Raw genomic sequence first — 14383 nt, forward strand, 5'->3', positions numbered from 1 at the left:
CCTTCATACACACTAAAATGAAATATGAGTACCAGCAACTTTTCCAAGCTATCAAGCTGTGTGATTTGTGAAATAAGTGAAATACGAAGTAATATCATTGTTCTGTTATTAGAGAAATGCTCCTGGCTCCAGCCCTGGCGGTCTGTTAATTCAGATTGGAGTGGTACCAGCATTCTTTGGTGAAAATAATTTCCAAAACAATCAATGGTACCTCAGTAGCCCTTTCATCTTCAGAATGAGGATTGTATAGTCTGAAGATAGATATCTTCAGGAGTCAAAGGTTCAGTTTCTGTTCTACAGAACAAAGCTGTATAAACCCTGCAGATCTGTCCTTGCTAGTGTCTCCAACCATGAGAGGTGCTGGCAGAGCTGGACCAGTGCCATCTCTCCTCCTTTTGGCTGGGAGAAGGCATGTGGCCTGAGGAAGGAAGAACTAGGGCACTGTTTTGTGATTGTTAAACTGGCTCCTTGGAGCTGTTGGCAGGCAACATACACCATGAGACCCTGAGGCTGTTCTAAGTCACACCAACTGCTGGCCTGCTGACAAGTGGTTTGGTAATTGGAGGATTATGGGTGTCATACAATCTCACCTTTATGTCCCCTCTTCCACTTCTTGGAACCCACTTTCATTTCTCAGACATGATAAGCATTTTTTGGCTACATCTCCCTCAGTGGGTCATCAAAGTTCACTAGAGTCACTTCAAGAGAAAAAGCATGTTTTAAAGAAACTAAGCCTTTGCAGAGTCACTGCAGTCCTTGGCATTAAAAATTTAGCCCTTCCTTTTGGTGGGATTCAGATGTCAGTCTGTGTCATTCTAAGAGTTGGACTCAGTGATGATTTTAAATCTGTCAGAAATTTCACCCAGAACAGTTTTTCTGTGTTTCATTGTTAGCTCTACATGTGTATATTTTTTATTTTCTAGAATTTTATCCCAGAAAGCAATAAAATCTGCCTGATGAGCTGAGCTGAATGTTTATAAACAACAGAGAAAGTACCAATATTAACTGTACTTTTAATGCACTGTTGTTACCCAGAAATACCACTGTATGGGAGCTTCTGAAACCATAAGCCTAGAGTATGGTTTCCAGGTCAGCTTTTACAAAAGTCAAATGAGGAATTGGTAAATTAAGAGCTGTCTCTGCTAATACATGATTGCTGCTGAGCTCTGAATTTAACATGGGATTTGAGAAATGGTGAGTCAAGTCAGCACTGGGCTGTGAGGGCTGATGGTGAGACAGGAGCACACAAAAACTCAGGAGGAGGCAACAGCCCTCAGAAGGATCTCAAAGATTGTACAGTCCTCTTCCCTCCACAAGTTTGTGGGTACAATGATTTTCAAAATATGTAGAAATATAAAAAGCACTGACATAGAAGTGCATATTGTTCCATTTCAAAGACTCTCACTCACATCCCTAGGTTACTCTGTCACATGCTTCTCTGCTGAGCTCAGCAGCCCCAGTGTTAGTTTGTGCCAATGGTGATGGTGAGTTCTATTGCAAACTTTGTTCACTGGGAGAAGCACTGATAGTACCTTCGTGGTTTGCTCTCAACATAGCTAAAATGAGATCTTATGAGCATTTTGCATTATTGCTTGGCATGTATCATTCAGACTTTTTTGCAGGACAGGAAAAGGAAATGAGAAATTGAGCTACGTTGCCTCCTTTGTTTCTGTACTTGAGTGATTTGTCACTTTAACCTTATCTCATCCACTGTTGGCTCAATGTTATTTCCAGCTGAATCCCATGTTTCCTACTGCCACAACACATTTAAAGAGCTGAAAAATGTCTTCCGGTACTTCAAAACCAATGATATTCCATCTAGTTTGCCACAAATGTGCTGGTAGCAGCCAGAACTATTCCTGGACAAAATATACAGAAAGTGAGAACATGGATTGACAAGAAAAGTTCGATCACATTAAACAAATGACCATGCAGTTTCAGATTATAAATAAAAGCCTCGACTCATCTTTTAGTTCAGCCATTTAAACCTACCAGTTCCAAATAAAAAATGGGATATTTTATAAAAGCAATTCTGAAGATTGTAGTCAGTTTAACTGCAGACATCAAAGAACTCGTACCTGCAGAAAAGTATTATGCGTAAAGTTGAAAGTCACAGTCCTTTAGTTACCATACAAACTTCAAAAAGTCCTCCATCTTTAAGGGCAGTAGCAAAAAATTCCTGGTAGGCCTTAGCAAAAAAGTTTCTTGAATTGTTTTTCTTAAGGGCTACCAGTACTTAGTAGACTACAGCTTGAGGAACAAAAAATTTGTAAATGCAATGTCAGTTTCTATCTAAAAGATAGTGAGAACATACATGGATCTGTGAATTCTCTCTGCATGGCACAGACCTGGAAAGCATATAGCACTATATAGAAATTATATTTTTGGCATTGCCTCTTGACAATGACAATTTAAATGCTTAAGCTTTAGTTCAGAATCTGTAAACATAATTTGATTCTGTACTCACTGAAGCCAAATCCTACAGTAGCAGATGGGTACAGGATGGAGCCAGAAAATCTAAGAGATTAATCAGATGTTGACACGTATATGTCTTAATCAAATTAAGTCCTGCAGTTTTTTATGATGGTGCACAAGCTTTCATAGCCTATGTTCATTTAACAATAGAATTTCATAGTTGAGAATTTTGGTTTTAATACCCAGGGAGGTGGTCTATGCACAGAAATTCTAGGTGGGCTTTTGTGTGGATCAGTATTTGCTTTGAGGGTCCTGTCTGCCCAAGTGATTAGTTTGGCTTCACTGTTGAAGGTTTCTGAATTCTGTATTTCTGAGCTGTATCAACCACAGTGGGTTCAAATGAGTTTGCTCTGCCTGGAGACATGCCACCCTCAGCTACACAGTAGCTACATCATGCAAAGGCAGGATTCAGCAGAGGCATGAAGTACACCAAAAAACAAAACCTACTGGCCTGGAAAACCCTCCAAGAAGTTGCCTGATGGACCATCTAAATTCTTGCATGCTGTTGCACATTTATTCTTTGGTCAATGTCATAACACACATATCCAGAGTATTGTTGACTCTGGAACATGCAAGGGTAAGGGACTCATCCTAAATCTATATTTCTTAAAAAACTTCTGTCATTCAAAAAAAAAATTATAATTTTCATAGAATTCGGAAGAAAGAATTGACAACAGAACTGGAAAATTTACCTGAAAAGTTAGATTCCAGGAGTCCAGACTGTTTAACTTTTCCAAAAAAAAAGATGAAGTGCCTCACTGATAGCCTGTACACATCCAGATTACAGAGCCTTCTTTCCAGAAGAAAAGATTAAATAATTTCCAAAGTAGGAATTTGTTGCTAGTCAAACTCAGAAGTAAGAAACTCAGATCATTAAAACAGTGGAGCAGTTTACTGAGATTTTTGGGGGATTGTCTATGATGGGATTTTTACAAACACGAACTTCTTTTTAAAAAAATAATGCATAGGCATAGGTCTAATATGAATAAATTTAGGCCAGCCTTGTATTACAGTACAGCCTGTAGGACATTGGACTAGAAGACTCTAAAATATTATCATGAAATATAATAATTGACACATAATTTTCAGGATAAAAAATTGCTTTAAAAAGTTATGAAAAATATTGCAAGTAGCCAGTGCTATCTCTGAATTAGGTACTTCAAAGGTAGCAGTTAAAAAGAAGAAACTGAAAGATGCATATTTTTTAAAAGTAGTCCCATCTCTCCAAGAATGTGGGCCTAATAAAACAAATAAATAACAAGAGTAAACTGCTTCTTAAGGTAAGAGTATTTGACTTGGGTTATGATCTGTACCTGTATTTGGAAGTTGAATCAGATGCCAAGTCAGGTTGTAATAACGAGATCTTCAGAGCAGCAGTGAGAGATCTCTTGACAAAAAAGTTTTGAGATACAGTCTCAAATGGAATATAAGTTGCCAGTCTCATCAGAAAGAGGAGATTGATTTCAAAACAAGTACCGGGTTTGCCTTTTTTGCTTTCTCTGGCACCTTAAGGGGAAAAAGATTTACCTAGGTTAGCTCATAGGGCTTGTAAATCTAAATGGTTAGGAAACTGGCTGTTCATGTTTCACACTTTATTTTTGTAATACATCCAATTGAAAACGAGTTATACTCACTGCTGTCTATTTAAAGGCTGTTTAAAGGCTGGAAAAAAGTAAAACAAAGGTCCTGCCAAATATAGCTTTTGATAAAAGCAGATATCCAAGATCTCCTTCTCCAGTCTACTCTCTCTTTGCACAAGTGCTGGTTTATTAGCCACCATAGCCTTCCCTGTACTTCTTTTCCTCCCTGTGTCCCCTCCTCCACCATTTAGCCTTTTCTGATGTATTTGGACAGAGGTATCTTCTCTAAATACCTCTTGGAGAAGTTACACTTCTCAGTATATGGCCATGACATATGTGCAGCATGGAAGAAGCTCGAGTCAGAAACATGGATCACACTGCACACTCCCCGTTACAAAATGATAACCTGGATGCACTCAAATAATATAGCAGAGCCACATGGAGGGTTTTTAATCCCCTAATATGTAATATTTACATTGTATCACAGAGAAGATAAGATGTAAAAGGAATACATTTCTTGAAAAACATACTTGTGGCTGTGAGAATAAAGAGACAGTCTGTTCAGATCTTTGGTCTGTCATGCATGCCATATTTCAGCTCTGAATTTTCAAAAAACAAACCAAGTTCAAGGGTAGAAATGAGTATTTACAGAATTTCAGTTCTGCATGCTTAACTGTGACATGCCCAGGATCTTGTGCATGTTTTACAAACTTATCTCAATTAGGTAACATAGCAGACTAGATACCAAAGTCCTCATTCATGTGGCATTAAAAATACCCAGTACAATTTCCAGAATATCTGCTTTAGCAAAATTTAGATTTCTAAAAAGACAAGGCAGGACACCCAGGTCAGCTTATCTCAGCTCTTCTGAAAAAGTCAGTGAAAAGTACCTGCAGGTCCTTTAGTTTTCCATGCAGTATGGTCTGTGAAGTTGACCTGAATACCAGAGAGACTAGACAGTTGTCAGAAATGTGACTATGGTAAGGAGTGGTCTGGTAAGGCAATTTGGTTTCAAGAGGACTTTCTACTTCCCCTGTGAGTCTGTGGTCAAAGGACTTAGGTGCTTTCCTACCTCAAGAGATCCAGCTGTGTTAACTAGAGAACTGTAAGCTGTCTAAATGCTGGAACAAGATGTTGGCTTGCGCAGAAGTTTGGCAAGTATTAGGAAGGATCTGAAGAAGATCTGTGGGCTTGATGATGAATACATGACAAGTATAATGTTAGGCAGCATAGTATTTCTAAGACTGAAGAATGAAGAGAGCTCTATCAAGTAGAGTTCCAGGAATAATATATATGTGTTAAAAATGTCTTGAGGTTTTTTTATTAGAACTAAAAGGTTTCTGGAGCGTTATCAGATCTATAGTTTAATTTCTTCCTGAATGTGGTCCTCTCAAATATTGGTAGATTCTGCTATTCCAAGGAAAAACCTGTGTGTGGAGAAGAGCAGGTGGTAGCATACATCCCAAGGCCCTTGATAAGTGACCCCAGACTAACTAACTTCCAAGTCTAGGGTGCACACAATGTCAGCATGTTCCAGGAAAGCCTTGGAGTTTCACAGCTTAACACTGATGGGTTTGTTGTTGTTTTTTTTTTCTCTGTGACTCTATTGGTTCATTGAAATGATTGACGACCCCATACCTGCAAGAGGCATTTAAAAAACCACACATTTGTGGAAGACCTTGCTGATCTGCCTTGTATGCTCGTGAAGCGATGAAGCCCAGCAGGTGGCAATATAAGCACTTCTCGTAATTTGAAATCCTTAAACTCTTGTCATCCAATAGCATTATGATGATTTAGTCATTTATAGCTCTGACTTGCATAGAAAATAAGCCTCAACACTGATAATGATTTTATTCACTAAAATAATGCAAATTCCATGTGTGACAGTCTGGCATTCTTTCCATCTCTGGATCCTTCTCATGTCTTTGGTATTACCAAGTACTATTGCATTCATCTGAGGTGGAACAATGTCTTGTAGCTTCTGAGAGCAGATTACATCTAGAAACACACATCAGATATTTTATTTATTTCTGTAAGTTGACAGAGTAAGCTCTGAATAGATGTTTCTCCTAAAATGCTGTTCTAAGCAGGTTTTACATATGAGTCACATGAAGTAAAAGTTCTCATCTGGTTAAGGTTTCAAAAGGTTTGCTCTATCTGCAATTGATCAGCTTCCTTCAAAACTATGAATCCTTCCTCAGTATGACTTCAAGATTACATCTCCTGGTAGGCAACTGATTTCCAGCTACATTTGTATATGAATGTATATCGTTTAGGGAGGAGTGAAAATACTTGAGATTGGATTAGGACTCAGGAGTCCTAAGGAAAGAGAGGAAAGAAACTCAGAAAAAGAGCTTATGGGAAAAGGCATGTGTAGGTTGCAAAGGCTATATTTAAAGAAGATGTTTCTAGCTTTAAACTACTTTTCCTGAAGAGTCCTGAATATCAGTATATGCTTAGAGAAATATATTAAGAAACTGAGTCTAGTGGACATCCAGTTTTCTTCTGGGCTTCTGGGTACTGAAGTAACTGGAAAGTCCCCCAGGGTGAAATTAAGAACTATAAGTGCTGGAGAGCCTCTAAGAACTCTACACGGACTGCTAAGGGTTCTGACAGACTCTAATAACTGTAATACTTTGCACTTCTACTGCATCTTCCATTCAGAGCTCTCCAAGTACTTTAAAACCAGTCAGTAGTTAAGGCTTACAGCCTTTGCTGGGCAAGGCTCATTAGCACCATTTTAAAGTTGGTGAACTGGTTGCTGGAGTGCAACGTTACAAATCACTCCTGTTTTCCTCTGCCCGCCATGACCTCCAAAAAGTGGACCCTGACTCTGTTGTTTGCTAGGAACTTGAGGTTTGCCAAGAAGCATGATCTTCTGAACTATAGCAGTCAATCTAGAAGTAAAAATTAATCTTTAATATTGCAAACCAGTTTTAGAATGTCAGATGCAGATAGATCAATCGGACTACGTAAAATCTTTGGCCTTTTCTGAGGAGAAACAGATCTTTGCAAATGCAGTCCCAAACAGGGATTATGGAGAACAGAACTGGTTGCTTCTGCTCACAATAGTACAGTTGCTTGACAAATCTGTTGAGTAACCTGCTCAATTAGAGGTCCTTTATTCCTCAGTTATACTTATGTAGTACCTTCTACTTACACTCATGTCATGCATCTGGAGGAAAGATGCCTGCACCACAGACCAGCAATGTATGAATGACAGGCTAGTTCACTGCAAGCTTTCCTCGAGATGCCCCTACATCTCAAGAAGGAATCTTTCAATAATTTTCCAAACTGTGATGTGCCAGGGAAGCCTGATGCTTATACAGCTGCCCTTATGCTGCATGAGAACAGTTCCAAGGATGCTTGGCATAAATACACTCAGCATTTTCTTAACATTTAGACACTTAGCTTTCTGGTATGCTATTTGATCTTTTGGGCCAAATTATGGGTATTTTTTTCCCTCTTTTGCTCTTTCCTTTAAAAAAAAAAAAAAAAAAAAGAGGGGGAAGGAAAAGCAGAATATAACACCCCCCCAAAAAAGGTGCACTCTCAGGCCCAGTCACAGTCCTAATCACACATGAGGTTCAGAGGAGATCACTGTCTGCGTTCTGGCCAGGCTATACCAGGAGAGGAATAATGGTTTTCTAGTTAAGAGTTCTTTCTAGAGGCAGCACCAGGAACCTTAGCAGGTCACTTCTGCTGTTTGTGACAGGCCCTGTCAGTGAGCAAGATGAAGAGCTAAGTCAGACTGTCTGATAGGTCTCTCATGAGAAGAGACCACAGTCTGACAAGCCAGAATCTCCTGCCAGCACTTTGTCATAATGCTACTCGTGGTCTGTGACACCCTGGCCTTGGGGCCTAGTCTTCAGAGGCAGACCCATGTGGAAGAAAAGCAGCAGGACTCTGGCACACATCACCATCTGGGTTTGATGAAAACAAGTTGGAGGCAAGGCCACCCATTAAGCTCTGGGCATGGGCACCACCCTTTCCCCAGTTATTCAACACTACATCGACCCTCAGCTGGCAGGGCAGGAGCCCCATGCCAGGCAGGATGCAGCTTGGCTGGCATGTTTCAACATGGGGAAGGAGAGGTGGGAGGTGCCTGGGAGAAGGAGCACATTTGGGGGTTGCTGGGTGGAACATGGGAATATGTCAGCAGCTTCCAGAGGAAGCACAGAGGAGCTTACTGGCTCAGTGGCAGCTCTCCATGCCCAGACCTGCCACCACTGTGTCGCCACTTGGCTGCCCCCAGCCCTGAGTAATGGACACAGGGAGTGTGGTGATTTCCATTGTATGCATGTCTCCCTGACATTCCTGACAGTTGTCCACAGCCTGACACAGACTGGGCACCACTCCTACACTCAGGAGATTGCACAGTGAGCAGCCACAAGGGGTTGGATGAGCATCTCTAAGAGAGATTTGGATTCCCAAGTTTTGAAATATATTGAAGGATCACAAAGTCCATAGATCACTTTTCCAAAGAAGGGGAAATGCTCATCAGGGTAATGTCAGTAAGACTCAAATCTCTTGGTGCCCAACCTACATTTGTTTAGAAACCTGTATGTCTGTATAAAACTTAAGACACACAAGTAATGCAGGCAAGGAGGTGAAGCTTTTGCATTCTAGTAGGTATTGATTTTATCTTCTTGCTACATTCTTTGAGCCCTTTCTGTTTCATCTTTTCTTTCCTCCCTTCTATTTTCATTTATTATCTATGTGTCTGACCATGTCTATGTTATTCTGCTGTAAGTTTCAGCAGACATACTTTAAATGTTGCCAAATCTTGATGAAGAGAGTTTCATTGTGTATGCTCCACTACAGACTTGGAATGTTTATGATCAGAAACTTGGTGGAATATCATATTTTGAAAAAAAAAAAAAAAAAAAAAAAACCAACAAAAAATAAAAAGAAACTGAAGCCTGAACCTTGGTCTTGCTTACATCAGAGAATACAGTGAAATTATTTTTGATTTCTGTGTGTGTAACTGAGATCAGACTTTGGCTGTAGCCATGTATTCTGTCAAAGGCAGAAGACCACAGTCACCTTTGGGATAATGATTAATTATAACCACCGGGCTGTCCTTCCTGTGCAGGTGGTGCAATGTCATATTACATGTTTGTTCTCTCCAAGAGATCTGCAAACTTCACAGTCTATGAATGTTCTGTAGTGAGGAAGAAATTAATGGTCAAAATCAGCAATGAGCCACAGAGCTCAAGTCCAGACTGGACCATTGTAAGATTTGGGGCAGGGCAGGAAGGTATGGTTATAAGGTTTCAGCTCATCAAATTACTATGGAGAAGAAATGGATTGGGGGAAGGTGTTTGGCACCTGCAGTTGTCTGCAGGTGCTCGGCACTGATTTAGGTAGGGTCCAGAGTGAGTACCCACAAGTGTGAAAAAGAAATTGGAATATTCCCTACACATGCACACAGGATTACAGAGAACAGCAGGAATAGTGTTTACAGAATCCTCCTGACCTTGAATTCACCTCATCCTTTTTCAGTACATAAACTACTGTAAATATCAGATGTGACATACTGCAGTTTGATGCAAGCCAGTACAAAATTGAATTTAAAGAAATATCTCCTCTTTTAGCAACTGGATAGAATCAAAGATGACCCCATTTCCACTGTTTCTTGCATGCACCAGCTATTTGCTTCTACAAGGTCTCAGTTACTACTAGAAACAAAGCATATTTTTTGTAGTAATGACAGAGAAGAAAATGCTTGCATTGTACTGAAGCACAGAGATGGTTAATTTTTATCCTGGTAATACAGTTCACCTCAATACCTACGGGAAACCTGAAACTGAATATTATTTTAAAGGGTGGTGTGAGCTACATTTAAAGGTAAAAGGCAGCCTTCCTGATTTCTGCCCCATTTCTTTACTGAAGAGAGGAGTGGAAGACGTGGTTCCTGTGGTGTATAGAAGGAAGGCAAGGCCGGTGAACATCCCCACTGACACTGCTTGCAAGTGTATAGACACAGACTTCTAAAAATGCTGACCACGTACAGTGGAACCCCTGAACCTGGCTTTGGAGAAGAACATGCTAGACACTGGATGAATATCTAGATAGAAGAAGTATCTGCTACAAAGTGCATTAGTTGTAATTCTCCAGAGTCATCCTGTATTTCCTTCCTGTGCAGTATCTCAGGGTGCCAGGAAGAGCAGCTGCAGCTGTTGGAGGCAGGCATGCGATAACCAGGTTCACTTCTGAGACCTGTCCCCAGTTTTCAACAGCAAGAACGGCCAGCCTCTCTCTGTGCCAGAGTCTCCTCTAGAGGGATAATATTTCTTTTACCAGGTGTCCAAAGAACTAACACCTCCTTGATCTGCTGCATCAACCTTGTCCAGATGCTAAAACCAGTAGTCAGTTTCAGCTGGTTTGGGGGTTTTTTTCTCACCACACACATCAGTCAGGCTCTGTCTCCCAACAGTCAGACACTCTCCATGTGCTCTTTTGATGGCCCAGCACTGGAACAGAGCCTTTGGGTCAGATGTCTGAGTTGGAGACAAAAGAAAGGTCCATAAAATTTGAAAGTGATTCCAAAAAAAACCCCTAATAGATATTTTAATATAACATGCATCCTCTTCCTCCTCAAGAATGTTGACTATATGTGACCTAACCAGTGAAAAATACATTTAAGAACCAAACTTATCCTCTCACAGGAGTTCCTGAAAAAAGAACATGTCCACAAATATAATGGCCAGTGTCAGGGTTTTACAAGTGATAACCAGTTAAATATTTTGCAAAGAATCAACCGAGAAGGAGACCGGATATTAAGAATACTGAATTACCGGTTAGCTTTTGCCAAATCCTTGCCTTTTATCTTTGTCCATATCACAAGCTCTGAATTCCAGTCTCCATATCTATAAAATGTTCTAGGAACAATAATACTTTAAAAAGTGCAGGTACTGTGCATCACTAATGTAATTAATATCTGCCAGGCATATGGAAAACTTTACATGAGATGCTTTCAAGTTTACAAAAGTATTATTTTCTGTTCTCTATCTCATGCCTGAAAAATATTTTTAATTTGCAGTTATACAACTTCTTTCTCTAAAATATATATTTTTATTAATCAATTATTACTAAAAGCCAGTAAATATCTAAAGAGAAAATCAAACAACTGCCAGATTTAATAGATATACCCCTGCAAACAAGTAAACACGCAGCAGTACTGTGCCTCTGTGTATTTGTGTAAGAAAATTCAGCAAAGAACAGGAAGAACCAAAGATTACTTTAGAAATTACTATGGAGATGAAATATGTATGGTAGGCTTTTTTGTTTCAGCATCTCCAAGTGGTTTAACGTAAAGTTAATTTACTACATTTTCACAAGGTAAGAAATGTGATCACAATTATAGTGCAACACAAATGTGTCATTTTTTAAAAAGTTGATACTAAGTATCAGGAAACACCACAAGGGTGGATTTTACCAAAAAACAAGGACTGGGCGAATCTGGCAAGTTGAAAAGCGTCAGTAGCCAAAAGATTATCATTCCCTGGTGGATTAATTTTTACAATACCAGCTCCATTTTATTTTTGCTCTGCTGGAACATGAGCTGTATGCTGTTGCTGGAAAAGGATACTCTAGTGTAAAAACAAGGACAAAATCTCCGTGACAAGCAGCAAAAGACTGTTTGTTGATGCTTGGAGCACTCCAGGAGAATCTGATCTCAGCTCCTTCACTAGTGTGCCATGTAAATTTACAGAGATGTAGTGCTTCAGTTTCTAATTGGGATATTGCTACTTAGCCTTCCCAGTGATGTTATTTCGCTGTCTCAGGCCTGTCTTTTAATGAGGGGATTGCAGAAGTTCAGTTTACAGTGCTGCTGTTGTTAGTCACAAAGCATAACAAACTAAAGTCCAATGGTTTTCTGGTGCCAGTGAAACGACCTTTTCCATTCTTCAGGGCCTTGGATTTTATCTTTGTATCTGTTGTGCCTTTGTGTAAATTTGTTTAAAGTCTCTGTAGCAAAGAAACCCAAAAGCTAAAATCCTGACCCTGGAAGCCAATAAAAAAAATTTCCATTGATTTTGTTGCAGGGAAAAGATTCTGGGGCATTTACCAAATGTAGTTTTTTAAATAAGATGAATTGTATTAATCAATTATCCTGTGATGGTTAAAATAATATTCTGTGTTTCTATCAGGGAAGTAGCCATTATTTTCTTCTGTTGCAAAACAGTCTTTGTTCATTACACCAAAGAAAATTTATGATGTGTTAGCAATAAATGCTTAAGGGAAGCAACTCTAGATTTGCAAAACAGTACTCATAATCTGTGTTTTTGGAAGCTCAAATTCTGCTTTTTCCTGTAGACCCAAATTTCTCACCATATAATTTCAACAAGTTTTTTTAAAATTTGTGTATTTATATCACCTCTAAAAGTCAATTAATTTAGATTGGTGGATGGCTTGATATAAAATTTTTTTACTTAAGTGAATACTTTGTTCCTTTAAGCCAAAATTCAAATCCTAGCAGCATCAATTCACCTACACTTTTCAAATCAAATGCAATTTCATGCCTTTTTCTTTGTTAGAAAATGATGAGTTGCATTATTCATTCTCTGGCATTTTATGCAAGAGATTTTTCAGTACCTTTGAGCACTCTTCATTTCTTCTCTTTATTGCCTAATGTATTTCGTGTGGATTAGTTTTCTCTCCTTCATGGCAGAGTAATAAAAGAACTGAGGATGCTGCACAGTTATAATCCCTAAAGTGCTTTGTAATAAAACACAAACCAAAGAGTTACTGCTATGTGAAATTAATTTAAAATATTGGTCTGTATAAAAATTGTTTTGTGGCACAATAAGAAGCTTCAAAAAGAACATTTTTAAAAGGCAAAATAAGGAAGGAGGTGGTGAAGGATTATCTCATAATTCTTCCCATGCACTAGTGCCCTATATAACTCATGCCAGCCTTTAAAGTACAGTTCTGTTTTGATCCTTTTTTATTAGGCCTTGTTATATTCCTAATTTACCAGTGCATATAGAAGCTGTATTCCAAGGCTTGGAAAAGAATAAGACTTGTTTTCTTTTTATGCTTATACAGTGTTTATGCTGTCCTGGAATGTTTCTCCAAAGCATACTTGTTTCTAAAGGATAATGATACTTGGCCTTTCCCTTAGTTAAGTGGGCAAGCTAAACAACATCATTTCTCAAGGAAGCAGCATAAAAAACCCCCAAACACAAAAAGCCAAACCAAACCAAACCAAAACCAACAACAACAAAAACAAACAAACAAACAAACCACACACAAAAAAACCAAAAACAAAAACAACCAAACAAAAAAAAACAAACCCAAACAAAAACCCAACCAACCAAGCAACCAAAAAACCAAACCAAAACCAACCAAAAAACAAACAAACAAACAAAAACAACCAAAAAAACCCAACAACAAAACAAAAACAAAACACCAAACCCCAAACAATCAAACCACAACGTTATGTGGAAATTACCTGATTTTTCTATTCAGCAATCCTGACTAAATATTTCTCCTGATTTGATGATATGCCCACTGAGACCTCAGTTCTACAGTCTTCTCTCTGGTTTAGATACCAACTGACAAGCAAACGTCAGCACAGCAGAAGTCATAACATCCTTTTTCTCTATATGCAGCATTGTTCTCCTACATTAGTCCATCACATTTGAAACACTTCATTTACAGTATATGAATAAGCAGTTTTGTAATTGTGACTAATGTCTGCATGTTGAAAACTTTCAATAAGAATGATATGGAAAATAATTCACAAAAATAAACTAAGGCTTTTTTCATCTGCATTTTTAAACTATTTCCAAGATTGCTAGATGAGAATTTATATTATTGCCATGATACTCATGTAAGCTACAAGACATACACAGTTATCTTTACCCCAGCTAGTGGCTTATCCTGGAGTGTCATGGTTTGAGAGCTCCAAAATCCAATTCCCTAGTCCAAACCCCCTCCCACATCTCAACCCAGTGTGAGATGGGTTTTCCAGACACCACATGAGACTCAGAATGGGGGAAAGGGAATATATATTACAATGACTGTACAAATAAATACTACAATACATTATATACAATCTTAACTATTTCTACCATGACATAAAAGTATTTACAATGGATCAAATCTCTTCTCCCCTCCAAATAAAAGTCCAGGAGGGAAGAAGGAAAAGATCTTTTCTACTTTCAGAGCAGCAATCTCTATGGGAGCAGGTTCTCTGTCTCTCTCTTCCATGCAGCAGCTGTAGCTGGATCTCTGCCAGTACACACGAGAGGGTATCCAAGCCCTCGTGGCCCATCGTCTAAAGCGAGGGTCTGCTCTTCCGTGGGCCACGTTTCCCA

Source organism: Pseudopipra pipra, chromosome Z, assembly GCF_036250125.1.
Source record: "Pseudopipra pipra isolate bDixPip1 chromosome Z, bDixPip1.hap1, whole genome shotgun sequence".
In the NCBI taxonomy this organism is placed as follows: Eukaryota; Metazoa; Chordata; class Aves; order Passeriformes; family Pipridae; genus Pseudopipra; species Pseudopipra pipra.